At 42.0% G+C, this 18,566-nt stretch overlaps 1 pseudogene; it reads right to left on the reverse strand.

Moving 5' to 3' along the window:
* Positions 1-16,448: 16,448 nt before the first annotated feature.
* The window catches only part of LOC144762217 (uncharacterized), a 79,729-nt pseudogene continuing 77,611 nt past the window's right edge, over positions 16,449-18,566 (reverse strand).

Genomic DNA, 18,566 nt, shown 5'->3' on the forward strand with positions numbered 1-18,566 from the left:
TGGTGGTAGGATCCTCTGTGAGGCGGTGATAAGCTCTTGTATCATTCAACTGCCTCCTACATTCTGCTCGGTAGAGATCTGTGTCCTGGAGCACAATCGCTCCTCCCTTATCAGCAGGTTTGATAGTAAGGGTAATGTCTTTAGCCAGATCCGCAAGAGCATTTTTTTCAGCTCTCGTAATGTTGTGGTAGGGTCGTTGTTTAGTTTGGCTTAGATTCATAATTTCATGGGTCACTGCTTGTTCAAAAGCTCTATAAGATGATCAATACACATGGTTCATAGCGCTCTGGACTTATCTAGTGTTCCCCTGTGACGTTCCATGTGACTACACCACATCCAGATATATATTCCCTATAAAGTAGACCTGCTCTAGACTTTCTTTCATACTCCAGCCTGTCTAGAGAGGATACTATTAATACCAGTGTGAACTTAGTTTCATCAGATCACCAATGAGCAGTATGATTTGACTTCTGGTTAGCGCATTATATTTTGAAAACAACTGTTTAAAACATTACATGTTTAAATCAATAGTGGATCCAGTATATTACACATTCTTTTGAAATATATATAGATAACGAATTCTTACGTCACAAGTAATTGCGTTAGAACTCGGAGACACGGAATAACAATGGAGCGGTGTCTCATTGGACAAACGCTGCAGTTGCGCATGCGCTGTCACTGAGACAGCCGGCGCTCCAGCGAGTTGGTCGTTTGACTGTGTTGCGCATGCGCTGAATGAGACACTATTACTCGCATTACCCGGAAGCTTTTTGATGGTCTACGCAGACTCGAGCCAGGTGAATGCAGTTACCAGGCGATGCACCAATCAATGAGAGTATATAAACGCTCTTCCTTCCGTCCGTCGGTACCTCCCCTTCGGCTCAGGAACACTCCTGGAGGTACCGACAGACAGGTAAGGACTTAAGCGCCACTTTCACAACCTTGCTTTGGCACCCGGAGGCTTTGTCTCAAGCCGTACCACAGGTTTTTTGACCTTTAAAGAAAGCATTTGATAGATCTTAGCACTAACTTTAAAAATGATAAGATAACTCTTTTCTGTTAGAATTTTTTATGACTTAAGCAGTTATCTAGATCAGAGAGCTCCAAAATAATGACACAGACCGTGTTGGTTGCACATAAAAAATCATGGGGCATTTAGTTTAAGATCTTTTTTACGTATGCAGCCAGGCCTGTGTTAGACATCGGGTTTTGGACCTTATGGGCATATCTCAACAACCAAGTTATTTTTTGACCGGTAATAAATTACGAAGAACATTATCTTCAGGGGGATATTTGACTTTCCTGAAATTGTCCCTCTTCATATGTTCAATAGAGCGGGGCCCCACAGTCCGAGCTGTTGCCGGGTGAGGTGAGGCCTTCTTCCCACATAAAGCTGGGTAAGTGAAAAATATTCTTTTACACTGTTTTAACTGAATAGTTGGGTGTAACTATTAGAGTGCACATTAACGTTGCCGCCGTCACAGACCGAGATTGGCGTAGTTGAGTGAGGGCATTCGCAGAGAATTGATTCTATATTATTGTTATTTCCAAATGACACCATAACTAACTAGGTATTGACATTAGTTTTTTTCAATATTTACAGGAAGAACTCCTCGTTATACAAAAAAAGTCACGAGGATACGGTAGGGTGGTTAAATTTACCACACTCGCCTATTTCAGTAATACTTACATGTTCTGAAAAAATGTTCTTTCTTTCACACTGATGATAGTGTACTTTGCAGTAGCTATATTTCCAGCCTGGCCCTGAAGAATGCCGGTGAACCTCCACCAACACGGCAGAAACATGTTGGCCTAAATTAATCTTATTAGCATACTGGACAGTGATATTTTCACACTGTCATTACACTGTTTTTTACTTGACGTCAAGGTGGATACCAATAAACACATTTTTCTACTTTGACCGCCATTTTAAATCACTATTATATATTTCTTTTTGAGCACTGCACTCTATCAGCTCCACGTGTGGTAGGGATACATCTATCTTTAGAACAATGGTCTAAAGAGACTAAGCCACTATCATTGGGCTTGGACATATGGACCCTGTTCGGAAGGTCCTAAATGACGATGTTCCGCCATATGGGTGGGCTGATAGGACTTATTTAAGTATTTGATGTTTCTTTACCACGGGTGGAAACTGTTTATGGTGTAACTCTTTCTCTTGGTGTCTTTCCTACTCAACTTTTTTTGACCTTCAAGTTTTTTGTTGTTAAAAAAAAAAAAAATTGCCATTCATTCCCAATCTGTGCCGGGTATTGTGAAATCCAACCTGCTCATGCCCGTAACTCCATTACCTAGAATTCCCTGCTCACTGCTTCGTCTCCAACCCTGTAGGCCAAGGATGGGTGGAGAAATTCATCTCACCTGTGGCTGGCTGCTGCTAGCCTGCTCACAACTGATGCATGTGATTACTGTGAGCTCTTGAAGCTCCCTTCAGTCCAGCGTTGGTCATTGTAGATGTGGTCCGGTGAGACCAACCCTTGTTTCCTGAACCTTTGTAATCCTTGTTTCCAGAATTCCTGAGCTATACCTATTCCTTGTGCCTGAATTAGCACTGCCATCAGGGCTGCCTTGTTTCCAGAGTTCCTGAGCTATGGTTATTCTTTGTTCCTGTTCATATGCTGCAGCTATTTCTTGTTCTTGATTTGCACTGCTTGCAGTGCTCTCTTGACTCCTTGTTTCCTGAGCTGTAGCTATTTTCTGTTTTCAGAACTTGCAGTGCCTGTCAGTACTACTTAGATGCCAGAGCTATAGCTAGTCATTGTTCCTGAATTAGCACTGCTTGCCGTGCTTCCTAGATTACTTGATTCCAGAGCTATTGCTAATATTTGTTCCTGAACTAGCACTTTCTTCAGTGCTACCTTTTTTCCTGATTCAGCACTACTCTAGTGCTCACTTGAGCCTCTCTCCTTCCTTATTTACCTTTTCCCAGACCCTGCCTTTCTTCCTATTGCCTTTGTTTCAGTTCCTAATTTGCTGTCTTTCTATTCCTGTTGTCTTGCTTCTATTACCTTGTATGTTTCTTACTTGCTTTCTGCCAAGTGCTCCCTGTGATTTCCTTATTTTCCTGTTAAGCACTACTCCTTGCTAGCTCCTTGTCTATCATGCTTGTGTTTAGTTCTAAATGCCTTGCTTTTACTGCCTTGTGTGTTCCTGTTTGATCGCCAGGATCCGTGGGCACAGCTGACAACCTAGGTGGTGTTTCTTGTTCACTGTGAGTATTGTCTTTGAGTTACATTTATAAGATCACCGTAGGTATCAGCACGACAGACCCTGACTTTGCATGCATTTCCCATATGTGGGTATTTGCAGTCAGTATCTGTAACAGCAATTGTGGGTGAGGAACTTACTGAGCTTCAGTCTTAACCGTGTGGAGCTACCAAGTGCTTTACCCCACACTCCCTGTATTGCTAATGTTTCATATATATGTCTTGCACATCCATCCTGGAAGTAGTTATTCTGAATGCTAAATCACCTCTTGTGTGCGTATCCCTTCTTCGGTTTAGCTATCTTGTTCTTTTGTGCAGGCATCCCCTTTGAATCCCTTTTCTCCTCTGACTTCTTGTGTCATCCTGGGCAGTGCGGTGCTAATCTTTCTGCTTACATATTCTACTGAGTCACCAGTCATTGCCCACATACCTGACTGTGCCCCAGACAGTCCCAGACAGTCCCTGCCCTTGTCTGTGACGAAGTCCAAATGTAGAAGCCTTCATCAGCTGAAGACGTCAAAAGTATCTGGAGACTCTGATTGACCGTAAATTTTGATTTTTTTCCATTCTGAGCTTTCCCACCAAAAGCCAACAGCTTTACCAGGACCTCGTCCAATTACTATCGAAACTCGTGCAGGATTTTCAAGGCAACTGCCTGATGCCTTGAAGATTTTTGATCTCCATTTCAGAGACTATGGGGCCAGATTTAGAGTTTTGCGGGTGAGTTACTCCATCACAAGGGTGACGGATATCCCGTCTGTCGTATTACATTAGTATTATATCCTATGGCACTTGTAATATGGCGGACGGGATATCCATCATGTTTGTAATAGAGTTTCCTGTACGCTGAAGTATAAATCAGGCCCTAAATCAAAAGGTACAACTTACATCCAGGTGGAACCTGATTTCTGTATCCATCCCACAGTCCATTGATGTCGGCCTGAAATCGTACCTGAGCTGCAGTCAAGTACAACCAGATGAACGTAGTTGGTGCTTAATGCCTTTTGAGCTATATTCCAGGTAATCTTATTTGATTTATGTTATTTTGGTGTCATTTTGTTAATAAAAATATGTTCTCTGCTTATATATTAGACACAGATTGTTCTGGTGTTCTTTTTTTTACTTTTTAACTGCTTTTGTACATCCAATCTTTACAAAGTTTTGGACGCTAAGCCTGTCTGCTCTTTGCCTCAGCAACCAAGCACACTGTGCAAGTGAATAGGATTGTCTCCTCATGATGTGTTGATGGAGACACCCATGCAAATTCCTTCTATTCTAGCTGCTGCTCTTGTGAATATCACAGATGAACAAGTTCTCAAATACTGTGAGGGATTGGTGGATGTGGTACACTTTATCAGTCGCCAGGTCAATGCCGCTCCTCCAGTTGGGCAAGAATCTCCATGTCATAACCTGAACTCTACAGACTGGGTTCACGTTAAGTAGCATGTTTGCAATCTGTGCCTGGAAGACTGTTGAAGAGGCCCATATCAGTTGATCCTGGTCACCATCACTGCTGTGAAGTGCTCTAGACTGGCAAACTGGATACATGCCTCACACACCTAGAACGCGAAACGAGAAGAGGAAGAAGCGGAGCCAACATACACTAACTCCTGGGGTCCGCCAAGTTTGATATTTCTGAGGCATTGGAAGAGGGAGAAGAAGACCAGTCTGAAAAAGCGTCAGAACCTCAACGGTGGCGAGAGAGGAAGGACGGTATCACTATTCCAGTCACAACCGAGACACCAGACTTTGGACTAAGGCTGCGCCTTTGCCAACACAGCGAGAACTTGGAGAAAACTGAATCAAATCAACCTGTATCAGTTGCACCTGAACCAGAGAGTGATGCTTAAAGGGGAAGTTCTGCCTCTGAAAATGAACCAGCTTCATCTGAGCTGAAAATCACAAGTACATCCCAGAATCAGTCACTGACAGAAAAAGCTTGGCCAAAGACAATGACGAGACAAAAGAGACTTTTGACAGGTACTAAAATACCTTAGACGATAAAAGAGGCAGGTGAGTTAGAGGACCACGTACTGCCCAAATGATAAGATACTGGTGAGGGGTGCTAGACTCAGTGGTCACTAAATAATCCAGAAGGGAGAGGAAGGTAAATCACACACATTCAGGTTTTTATTAGATGTACTTTGTCAGAACTGACATTAAATCTGACAAATGTCTGACTGACATTGATAAACCTAGGTGAGTCCAAGACAAAATAAAAGGGTTCAATTTGTGCCTTCTCTTGGCAAAACCAAAAATGACAAGCAGATAGTCAGGGTAACAGTCAGAGCCTTAGACCTCCAGTCGATACACAACAAAAATCACTGTAGAATTAAGAATAGGGTAGTGATGATAGAGTAATTGTTGAATAACTAATCTCTTAATTCAACAATAGCAATATTATTTTCTTGATCTGATTTCAGTTAACATGGTGCAGCAATGACGCTAAATCGTGCATGTAGTTATGGTAAATGCCATTTGACACGGTGTCACATTCCATCCTTTTAAAATCTCTCCAGGCGGCAGGAGTTGTAGGACCTGCGTTAACCTGGTTGTCTTCTTTCCTCCAGGACCGCACATTTCAGGTTTTCTCTTCTACATCTTCATCTACCATCAGGTCATCTGCGTACGGAGTTCCTCAGGGGTCCACGTTGAGCCCTCTGCTCTTTAACATCTACGTGAGACCCCTGGCATCCATTGTAGAGGAATGAAGGAAAAAGGTCCTAAGACTGAGTACAAAAATTATCACACAACTATTCAATTACATTAATTTAAATCAAATTAAAGAAGCAGAGCTATTCAATGCAAAATAATTTAATTCAAATTTTGCATATATATCCTTCTCAATGGATTACAACTTAAGTTACATTAGACACATTTGTAAACATGCTTGTGCCCACAAACACAACAGGGAGGGGTGAAGTGAAAGGAGTGTTAGGAAAAGGGTAAACGTGATCTGAGTCATTCAGTGACAAATCTTATTTACAATCGAAACAATACATATAGGTGGTCCCTTGAGACAAAGGCCACATTACAAGGCTCGCACAGAGTCCAAATTTGTTCAAGTAGAACGAGCCTAACTCCCTTGTAGCGATCAGTGTCTGTATGGGGACGGGAGTTGGTCACTAGTGTGTAGTTGTCTACGTTTCGACCCGAAAGAACAGTAGGGGTTTCTTCCTTACAATTGGGTCTTCATCAGGACAAAAGAAGTTGTGGGCGGGCAACCTCCTAGGGAAAATAAAAAAACTTGTTTGAATTTCTTCGTTAGAGACCACTACATCCAGTTATATTTTTTCAATGGATGGTGGGAATAACATTAAAATATGAACCCGTGTCGTCTGATAATGTCTGATTTGCACACTATTACGTCTAAACCTATGTACACAAATAGTTCTCACCTATCGCCAAAGGCGAGCGAAGTTGGAACTACTTCAAGATGGATTATCTGATCCTAAATCCAATCCTTATTGGTCGTGACGTTGGTAGCAAATAAGTTTGTGCAGCATACTTAGTAATGTCTAAAGAAAAAGGAAATTCGAACTCAGTGAAAACAGTCCATTCTGGACCACAGAAAGAATGGCACCACATTGGGAACATTTACGCACACGTTGGAGAATAATGTTTTATTTTATTACCTAATAGCCTCTAAAAAGTCAGCTTTAGGGGACTTATGACAAATATTCTTTCACAGTGAGTTTGGCACCCTACAAAAATAGATAAAAGGAAGTTGGTCACCATTAGATCACAGAAAGACTTCCAAATCATTGTGAGCGTTGAAAACACATTTTTGAGAAAAACATCTTGATGTATTACCTAATAGCCTCTAGGAAGTAAGCTTTAAGGAGACTTATGACACAATTTTCTTTCTCAATATGTTTGGCACCCTACAAGAATAAGTAAACGAAAGTTGGTTACCATGTTATGGGCTTGATTGTATTCTGCCACAATACATATTGCGTGTCCATACCTCAAAGCGTTTTCAAAAGCCCATTCCGGATTAATCTGGTAGTGCTAATGCGTTCAGCATCAAGTGAATGTTATACGTGAACTCTTATTTCGTATTCATATCCGCGTTAAGGATCCATGAAACCTTATTTGAAAATGACAAGTAAGACCATACATTGATTAAGTCAGTCTACGTAATAGCTCCAAAAGGATGGAAGGTATAATTGCTATTATTATCACACTTTAACATTACCGCTTTCTCTTAGCGGGGCTTCTAACAAGTAGGAGAAGTGAGGAGTCAAGCCTGAAAATCGGAAAGAAACATATTACCATTGAATATATGAACCAAAATGCGCGATTTCAAACGATCCTCACAGTTATTGAATCATACCGTCACCGGAGTTGGCTGTCAACGGTGAGAGACAGAATCTTGTGGTCTATTCACAGCTATCTGTCGAACAAGAAATCGGACACCCACGTTTTAAAAAAATGTCATGAAATCACTACCGCGATTCTATATACAAAAAACACCAACAAGGAGCTGGGTTTAAATACCTTGGGACGTCTTAAATTATTCCAATAGATCGTCAGGTATTCATAGCTTATATGGTTGTTCAAAGGTTGCTGTAAAGTATTAGGAGGAAACAAAACACGTTTTAAAAAGACGTTCTAAACAAAGGAGTCTCGTGTGTAGCGCGCAATTGATTTTGACGGAATCTGGACTCGCAGTAAATACCTTAGAACTTCATCTGTCATCCGACAGAGATCCTCGGGTGTTCCTCCCCCATGTAATTACTCCAGGACGCCAAACCTGAGCTGCACTCACATCATCCGCCGTGAGCTTTTACTCAAAGTAAACTAGGTTAAACCACTTCCTGGTTGCTCGGTGGGTGGGCGGAACTACTACGTAAGAATAGAAGAGAGACTATCCTTAGTAAAGGAATCGTAGTTCCAAAGCCATTTAGCTTATTCGGACTACAAACTCTTCATTGATCGTAATTGCTGTTTGCAGGCCTGGCCCCATAATTATATATGATTAATTGCCGGTAACGCGACATCAATCCCTATGGGCATATAAGATGACCTTTTATTTCCATAGTATTTTCCCAGTATTCAGTGCATTACCGACGTAGGTTGGTAAGAGTACATGTCCAAAAATCAAAAAATGTTGCGTGTAAATTTACCATACATATTCTACAGAAAAGTGAAACGAGTGCACTTAACTCACAGGTTAGTGAAAACTCATCACTCCATTGATCATTGCGAAAAGATTCTACATCAGTTCCTATATACACCCCGGAAAGAACGGGGGGGTTCCACAGCATTGGGCTATGGCTGATCCCGTTATTGCATATCTGTTGAGATGTTGGTTTTAAAATTTAAACAGGTGCAAAGATGCAGAGCGTCAAAAATTTAAATCACATGATTCTGCTATTAGGCCCTTGATAAAACTGAAAGACAATCACCACCGTTTTACCATATTGTACTCTGTAGTTCACAATTGGAAATTACTTATTGGAGGAGTGCACTTATCACATAGGATAGTGAAGACTCTACCAGTTGTTGTTTTAATAGTGGAAGAAAAAATGTACATACAGACTCTCAGTTACCTAACACAAAAAGATTTCAACATATATGCTTAGATATTCGCTAATTGAGCAAAACTAGTTTCTGATTCATTGAGACCTTCAGCCACAGAGTTGAAAATATGCATCCACTTTAGCTCTCTAATGTTCAGAATATTGGACAGATCTCCACCCCTAGGGCCAAGTGTGATGTGTTCCAAAACTACCCATTTCAGTGACTCAGGTAAATGGTTATGTTTCGTGCAATGCTCAACCAGAGGTGCCCCAGGTACCTTGCATCTGATTCTGCTGCAGTGTGAAAGGAACCGTGCCTTAACGCGCTGTTGAGTCTGACCGACATATATGAGCTCGCACGGACAAATTATTGCATAGATCACATTTTTCGTGTTGCAGTTCGTGTGTTGTTTGTGGGTATGACGATGGTTCTTAAAGACAAAGTCCTTCGATTGAATCGTAGAGGGGCAAGCCTTACACTTCCCACACCTATAGTGTCCCACTATCTGAGGGAGATTCCAGCATGAGGTTAACGTAGGTTCAGGTGGACACTCTAGAAATGATGAAACTACATAGTCTTTAACATTCCTGGCCTTTTTGAATGCATGCATTGGTACGTTTGTTATGCCCAGATCTTTAGCAACCATGCTCCAGTGCTTGTTGATAACTTTCTTAATAGAGTTACTTTTCGTAGAAAAAGTAGTAACACAAATCATGCGTTCCTCCGACTGATTGTTACGTGTGGTAGGTTCCAGAAGTGTTTCGCGATGACAAAACCAGGCTCTTTTCCTGGATCGTTTTGTGAGCCGTTTAGGATAGCCTCTCTCTATTAGGCGTTTCATCAGAATCTCTGATTGAAGCATATAATCTTCATTTTTACTGCAGTTCCTTCGGATGCGGAGGAACTGCCCGTAGGGCAAGTTATCTCGAAGGCTCCTAGGATGGTGGCTCGAGTACTGTAACAGGGAATTCCTTTCCGCAGGTTTCCTGAATAGGGTCGTGTGTAGTGTGCCATTTTCCACCACTACTGTGATGTCGAGAAAGTCAATCTTTTCATTGCTGGCTTGTATAGTGAATTGGATATCTGGAGACCGTGAATTCATCCATTTATGAAAAAGTGTGAGTTCATTATTATTGCCTTTCCAAAGTAACAGCACATCATCTATGTACCGAACCCAAAGTTGTATATGTTGTTGAAAGGGATTCTGGTCACAGATGACAAATGTCTTTTCATAGAAGGCCATGAATAGGATGGCCAGGTCCGGGGCAAAGGCTGCCCCCATTGCCACGCCCTTTGTTTGCAGATAAAATACATTTTGAAAAATGAAAAAGTTCCTCATCATTGCTATTTTCAATAAAAGAATTATGAATGAGGTGGGCACTTGCACAGGGGCTACACGACTGTCTAGGGCTTCAGTGATCACCATCAGGGCTTCATCCTGCGGTATGCTCGTGTACAATGACACTATGTCGCAGGTTACAAGTAGCTCTTCGTCAGGATTAAATGCTTTGCCGTCTACCAAGGTGATGGTCTGTGTGGTATCTCTCAGGTAGGTGGAAGTCGCTTCTGCCAAAGGTTTTAGGAAAAAGTCTATATAGCGACTTAGAGGTTCAAGGATGGAACCACATCCGGAGACAATAGGTCGCCCCGGAGGGTTGTGCAGATCTTTATGCACCTTCGGCAAGGTGTATATCGTTGGTATCCGTGGGTGACTCTGGTTAAGATATTGGTATTCCTGATCAGTCAAGAAACCCTGTTGGACTCCTTCCTGAGTTACTCGTTGAATTTCAGTGGCTAAGTCGCGTGTTGGATCAGATGTCAGTCTTCTGTAACTCACACCATCGTTCAATTGGCGCAGGATCTCATCTTTATACTTGGATACGTCTTGTATGATAATGGCTCCACCCTTATCGGCTGGCTTCACAACCACATTGGGATTGGATTTGAGAGTTTCCAGCGCCGTCCTTTCCGTCTTCTTAATATTGTATTTGACATAGGTTTTCTCACTCAAAATTTCTTTGACCTCATCAGTGATGATGTTCTCGTATGCCAATATTCGATGGCTCATCATGTTCGAGTGGGGTACAAAAGTAGAAGGTATCCTAAGTCCTGTTACCGAGATGTTCCTTGGAGGTGGACTGTTTTTAAAGAAAAACCGCAATCTGATTTTGCGAAAAAATCTGGAGAGTTCCATGATCATGTTAAAGCAATTCGGTGGTGTTGTTGGGACAAAAGATAAGCCCTTACTTAGCACCCCGAGTTCGTCCTCATTGAGTTCATGCGATGACAGGTTGATGATGGGTGTATCCGTGGTTCCTACCACCTGTAGTTCTTGCGTCTGGTGGAGCGCTCGCCGTGTTCCTCCGGTGGGAATCTGACCTGTTTCTGGCCTCGGCCTCTGCCACCGTCGTTGTCCCACTGCATCGGGGGACCTTGCTGTCCACGTCCTGTCCCTCAGTTCCAGTTGTTGCCTCGTCCGCGAGGTGGTCTCCATGTACCTTGTTCTAAAAAAGAATTTGGTTGGTATTGGGGACGATAGTTGTCCTGGTAACTGTAGGAGTTGCTACTTCCTGCTTGCTCTGAATCCTCTCCGGAACTGTAAGAGGAGTCGGAAAATGTAGTGAATTGTCCGCTAGGTCTTCCGCCCCTAAAGCCCCGATTCGTGAAACGTCCTTGTTGGTCCTGTCGATAGAAGTCTTCAGATAGGTATGGATAGGTTTTCTTCTTATCATAGAATTTAAGATCACGAGCTAATTTGTCAAGCTTTTTCTTGATGGTAGATGTCTCAAAATCTTGAAGAGTTGCAACCAGTTTGGATAGTGCCTCTTTGGAATTTGTAAGCGTACTATCCCCTGTGATGCTCGCCTTTAATTCAGCTATCTGTTTGGTCTGTGTCCCAACTTGCTCTGCTGCAGTTTCAATCCCAAGGACCATCCAATGTCTGGAACAATTATTTGCAACAAAACTAAAGCCTTCACGAAATTTGGGGATGTCCACGAAAATCGCAGGCTCAACTCTAACTTGAAGACCCACAGGTATGATATTATTCTGGAGGCACTGTGCGAGGAAGTGACCATGCAGTTTTGTTCGAGTCAACTTTTTTTCTAATCTTTCTAACTGGGATATCTTATCATTTAAGGTGATGTCAATGATAGGTGTGCCTACTGATAGAAAGTTATTCGCCGGGTCGTGTAGTAACTGATCAATGTAGTCCTCTGTATATGTGAGTATTTCCTTATCTACCATATTGAAAAGTCATATAAACTTGGGAGGGTGATTATGACCACAAGTTACAGAACTAAGAGAGGACACGGGAAGGACCTCCAGGAGGAGGTACTATAACCTCACAGGCCAGCGCCTGTACAGATCGTGCTTATAAACAATGGGTTGGACCCTATAAAGTCAAAAAGGACCTGGGTAACAGTAGGAATGAAGGAAAAAGGTCCTAAGACTGAGTACAAAAATTATCACACAACTATTCAATTACATTAATTTAAATCAAATTAAAGAAGCAGAGCTATTCAATGCAAAAGAATTTAATTCAAATTTTGCATATATATCCTTCTCAATGGATTACAACTTAAGTTACATTAGACACATTTGTAAACATGCTTGTGCCCACAAACACAACAGGGAGGGGTCTTCATCAGGACAAAAGAAGTTGTGGGCGGGCAACCCCTAGGAGGTTGCCCGCCCACAACTTCTTTTGTCCTGATGAAGACCCAATTGTAAGGAAGAAACCCCTACTGTTCTTTCGGGTCGAAACGTAGACAACTACACACTAGTGACCAACTCCCGTCCCCATACAGACACTGATCGCTACAAGGGAGTTAGGCTCGTTCTACTTGAACAAATTTGGACTCTGTGCGAGCCTTGTAATGTGGCCTTTGTCTCAAGGGACCACCTATATGTATTGTTTCGATTGTAAATAAGATTTGTCACTGAATGACTCAGATCACGTTTACCCTTTTCCTAACACTCCTTTCACTTCACCCCTCCCTGTTGTGTTTGTGGGCACAAGCATGTTTACAAATGTGTCTAATGTAACTTAAGTTGTAATCCATTGAGAAGGATATATATGCAAAATTTGAATTAAATTCTTTTGCATTGAATAGCTCTGCTTCTTTAATTTGATTTAAATTAATGTAATTGAATAGTTGTGTGATAATTTTTGTACTCAGTCTTAGGACCTTTTTCCTTCATTCCTACTGTTACCCAGGTCCTTTTTGACTTTATAGGGTCCAACCCATTGTTTATAAGCTCCATTGTAGAGGAGGCAGGCCTGTCCCTCTTCTCGTACGCCGACGACACACAAATCATCTTCTCCTTATCCTCTTCCAAGGAAGGGTCTTTTTCTCCCCTTCAAGCTGGTTTAAGGCGGGTGTCGGAGTGGATGAGTGCTAATCTGTGAAAGTTGAATGGAGAGAAAACTGAGGTGGTCATCTTAGGCAAACATAGGCATCTTTGGGGGCCCCATCATTGGCCTACGGAAATGGGTGCCCTTCCACAACCGGTTGCAAAGGTTCGTAACCTATGGTTTATCCTTGACAATACCCTCTCAATGCGGCAACAGGTGATTAGCGTTGCTTCCACATGTTTTACTATTATTAGATGGCTGCGGAAGATTATCTGGATGCTCCCGGACTCCACAAAAAGAACAGTAGTCCAGGCGCTAATCACCTCGCGCCTGGACTACGGGAATGTACTGTATCTTGGGGGAAATCAGGAGGTACTGAAGAAACTCCAAGTAGTCCAGTATTCCGCAGCTCGCCTTGTTTGTCAGACTCCAAGGAGATCATCCATCTCCCCGGTGCTGCGCGATCTGCACTGGCTCCGCATTGAGAGTCGGATTAAATTTAAGACCTTGTGTCTTACTTTCAAAATCATCCAAGGGTCTGTCCCCTTTATCTTAAGGAGATTGTCCATCTCTATGTTCCGGCTCGTCCCCTACACTCAGCCACCCAGGGCAACCTGGTAACACCGAGCTGTAGACTATCCAGAATGGGTGGTCGTTCTTTTGCGTTCCTCGGACCTAGATTATGGAACTCCCTTCCTTGGTCTATGAAGCAGCAACAGTGTTATGTCAGGTTCCGACGAGATCTTAAGACCTGGCTCTTTTCTCAGTGATGAGTTCTGGTTACTCAGTTACAGTATTCCAACTACCTGCACCGGGAAACCCTGTTCAGGGTAGCTGTGTGCAATATAAATTTAATTTAATAATAATAATAATAATAATAATTTCCATTTCTATGGTTGGGATGACATCTATCTGCTGGTGGAAAATGTTCCTATATGCCAACAAATCAAACTGATAAACCTGTTGTTAGCAAGCAAATGCATGAAGGTAGAATTTCGCATACCCCTCATTCTGAAAGTATTTATAGTTATAATGTTTATTTTCAGATGTTATCTGAACATGACAAAATCATGCAGGTAGAGAACTGTTTTGTGCTTCTGCAGCTGAGGGAAGCTGCATGTTTCCATTTACCTGTATCCTTTTCTTTCTCATGTAGTATCTTTTTAATTCTATTCTATCAGTAGCACTCTATTAAATAGTTTTATACTGATTGTGAAAAGTCTTCAGAAGATGTACTAAATGTGATGTATGCAAATATGTATTTGTGGTCTACTAAACATGCTTATTGTTTCTCTAAGGGACTTAAACAAAGGGATCCGTGTGAGTACATAATGACATTTTTTATTCATGTGATTAACCCGAGCATTACTAACAAAATCATGCAAGAGTTAACCTGCAAGATCAGTAAGGACGAGAGGAGCTCTGTAGACAAATTAATTGAAAGAATAAGGCAAGCAGAGGAGAAGGAAAGTAAGACAGTTAAAGTAGAACCTTGCAAGGGGAAGGGTTATTAAAATCTAGAAGCTCTGCCTCCAAGGTAAAGTGTTGATGTTGCCAAGAAGGGAAACATTTGCTTGATAAGAAGACCGGAAGAGAATTACTAGGATGGAGGGAATGTGAGCATATTTGCTTAGTTAGAAGGAGAACATTTGTTGAAATAGAGGTAAGTATTAAAGGCATATGCTAAGTGTGTGGAAAAGCAGCTTATTTTCAGCTGTTGCACAATTAGGTAGGTAGTTGTTATGCAACATTTGTCTTCTCCTGGATCTACCATAAGAGTGAGGTAGATCTGCAGCTTGATCACTATATAAAACAAAGCTGGTACAACTTAAAAACAGATTCTTAGCGGCATCTTTGGAGCACTAATACCCTCAGTAGTAGTTGCATTAAATGATGTGAAGATTAGAAATGTATCAGCCTTAGTAGACAGGTTTGCCACAAATGCTGCAGGTGCATTAACAGTAATTAACAAGGAATTTGATTGCTATGAAAATGCATATTAGGCTTGCAATAGACATGCTTCTCGTTAAAGAAGGCGGAGTCTGAAAGGTAATCCGCCCTAGAGAATGCAATGAATATATTCATAAAACAGAAAACCAGCTTAACAGTTATGAAGCAAACATTACAAATATTACTTGCAAACTAACGAAGTTGGAAGAGAAAGGTGTGTGGAAAGGAAGAGGCTCTATATTTGGGTCTTTGGGAAGGGATTGGGTAAAATAGGTGAATTTTTAGGAAGCGTAGGCAGAGGAATACTACAATAGCCTTTGACCCCTCTTTAGGTCATACTAATTGGTACTGCTTATGTGCTTTTCTTTCTAAAAATCTGTGTAGGTATTTCATCAAATGGTCAGGTAAAATATGAGATCAGGAAGTTGTCATCAACAATAGGGAAAAAAAAGAAAAATAATTGATTTAAAGGTTGAAGAAATGCATAGCGAACTCTATGAGACCATCAAGGACTTAGAAGGAACCAAGGAAAATAATCCAAAAATAATGACGGTTTTATTGCAATAAGACATAGATGTGAGGATTTAGAAATAATCAGGGGGAGTTGTGGAATCAGTTTTTGAATTGTAGTGTTGAATGTATTAAAAATCAAGCCTATACTAACATATTCAATTTAAGTTTTTAAGTCTATACATGTAATTTACATTACACTGCATTCTATCTTTAACATCCCGAATATAAACTGAGTAATATAGTGAAACATTTTGCTAGCTAAGCAGAAGGGTGGAAAGCTGCTCAGACACCCTGCAGATTTATTGGCTGGCCAAATCATGATCTATTGTTAGAAAGTCAGAACTGTAGGAATGAACCTTAAGAGCAATAAAATCGAGTCAAGCCCACTGGAATTCAGCAATTCTGTGGCAGAGGTGTTTGCCACATAATCATGGGTTGTTGACATTTGCCATATAAACCAAATAGGCTACTTAATTTGCATATTTCACCACAAAATGTGAGTAACTTAAACATATGAAAAGTTACTAAATAAAAAGTGCCACTCATAGTTCCATGAAGCAGACGTTCGATTGAAAAGGTTGATTGGTTATCTTTCAGTCAATGATTGCTGTATTGACTGGTATCAATGAGGTGGCACCTTCCCCACACAGCATTACCAGTTGTTAAATTGGCAGTAACAAAATACTACTGTTACATTCTGTGTTGCATTAGGCTGCATAACTTGCCTATTCTTGTTGCACAATTTAGTAACTTACTTATGTACTCATTCCTACTACCCCTCCTGGGATATAGGCCATCAACCAGGACTCTTGCTTTCTTTTAATCTGACTCCAGGTGTAACCAATCTCCTTGCAGCCAGCGTCAAGGCCTTGGTATCAGGTGTTTCTTGGCCTTCCTCTTTTCCTTTTCCTTGAGAGTTCCAGGTTCCAGGTCAGGGCTGACTTGGTAGTGTTTGATGTGGGCATGCAGAGGAGGTGATCTATCCAGCACCAGCATCTTTCCATGATTTTCTCATGAGCAAGGTCTGCTGTCGTAGGTGGTTGTTACTGATGGGGTTTGGCCAGGGGATTAGGAGGATTTTTCTCAGTCTGGTGTTGACGAATGTCTGGACTTTGTTGGTGGTGGTCACTGTTATCGTACAGGTTTCTGCTTCATACAGAAGAACTGATTTTACGTTGGTGTTAAAAAGCCTGTTCTTGGTTTGCAGCATTAGGTCCTTGAAGTTCCAGATCTTTTTTTAGCTGAATGAAGGCAACCCTTGCTTTGCACATTCTTACCTTGACTTCCGGGTCTGTGCCACCTTGCTTGTCTATGACAGTGCCCAGGCAGGCCTCAACCTCTTCCAGTGCATCACTTGCAAGAGTGACTGCAGTAGTGTTGGCCTTGATAGCCTTCAGGATCCCCTGTGGATGATGGCGAGGCAAAGTTGTGCTGACATGGCTCCCACATCGTTGGTCTTCTCTTGCATCTGCAGATGAGTATGGGAGAGTAGGGCCAGTTCATCTGTAAATTCCAGGTCGTAATGCTGCGTCCAAGGTGTCAACTGGATCCCATTTCTTTTCTTTGCTGTGGATGTCTTTATGAGTTAGTCTACGGCCAGCAGGAAGAGATCATGCGAGAGCAAATAACCCTGAAAGACTCTAGTCCTCAAGTGGAAGGCTTACATGAGTTGCAGGTCAATTCTTTGTAAAAGTTCCTGCTGATTCTTACAAGTCTATCGGACACACCATAGTGGCAGAGGAGTTTCCAAAGGGTCTCTCTGTCCACACTGTTGAATACCTTCTCATAGCTGATCAAATTGACATAGAGGGGGTAGTTCCAATCCATCAACTGCTCAATGATGATGCGCAGTGTTGTAATCTGTTCTGTGCAGGATCTATCTTTGCTGAAGCCAGCTTGCTGGTCTCGCAACTGAACGTCAAATTGTTTGTTCATTCTGTTCAGGGTGACTCTGTTGAACATTTCGCCTGGGGTTGGTAGAAGAGTTATCCCTCTGTAGTTTGCGGAGTTACTCAGGACACCTTTCTTGGGGATCTTGATGAGACATCCCTCCTTCCAGTCTGATGGCACCTTTTCATTTTCCCAGATCCTTCTGAACATGGGATAGAGCATGTCTACTGATGTTCCAATGTCTGTCTTCAATGCCTCTGCAGGAATGTTGTCAGGTCCCAATTCTCAGATGTTTGATGGTTGCCATATTTCTTCTTTGGTTGACCTGCTGCAGTTGATTGGCAAGTTCTTGTCAGATGGCTGTATGTCTGGTGGGGACTGTGACGTGGGCTGCTTCAGCAGTTCTACAAAGTGCTCCACCCACCTTCGTTGTTGTCCTTCGTTACCTATGATAGTCTTCCCAGCTTTGCCTTTGCAGGTTTTTCTGGCTTCCTGTATTTGCCGGAGAGTTTACTTGCTTTGTTGTGATGTTCTTTCAAGTTTCCATGGCTTGCTGCTTCCTGGGTGTTACGAGCCATTCCCCTGAATCCCAGGCGGTTCCGATAGGGTGACGCTAGATACCTTTATTTTGTTCCTAGGGTCTATCTCCAGTGGCAGAAAATAACACTGTATGGGTTGCAGGCCCCAAGGAGAAAGGGGGTTGGGTTTGAGAAAGACAAACAAGATGCTGTGGTGCTCCTCCGTGGCAGCTACAGTGGGGTCTCAAAAAGGCACCTATCTTGCAGCCACAGCTGCTGCAGGTAAGAGCCGTGGGGCTGTGTGATGAGGTACTTCGAGGGACAACCAAGAGGGAAAATTAATTATTTATTTAATTTTCCCACATGGTCGTCACTCTAAAATCCCCCCCACCCAGGTCCACCACCCCAACCTTGCTTCCTGCAGCGGCTGTTATCGTGAGAGAACGCCTGATCAGAAGAGTTTCTGTGAATTGCAAGAACAATGTTTTAACTTACAATATAGTTATTAAACAGAATCATAAAAATGTATTTACAACTCTTTTGTTCGTAGCACAAATGACATCAAGTAGTGCTCTGTCTTTCCGG

The sequence above is a fragment of the Lissotriton helveticus genome, chromosome 6 (genome assembly GCF_964261635.1).
Source record: "Lissotriton helveticus chromosome 6, aLisHel1.1, whole genome shotgun sequence".
NCBI classification, from domain to species: domain Eukaryota; kingdom Metazoa; phylum Chordata; class Amphibia; order Caudata; family Salamandridae; genus Lissotriton; species Lissotriton helveticus.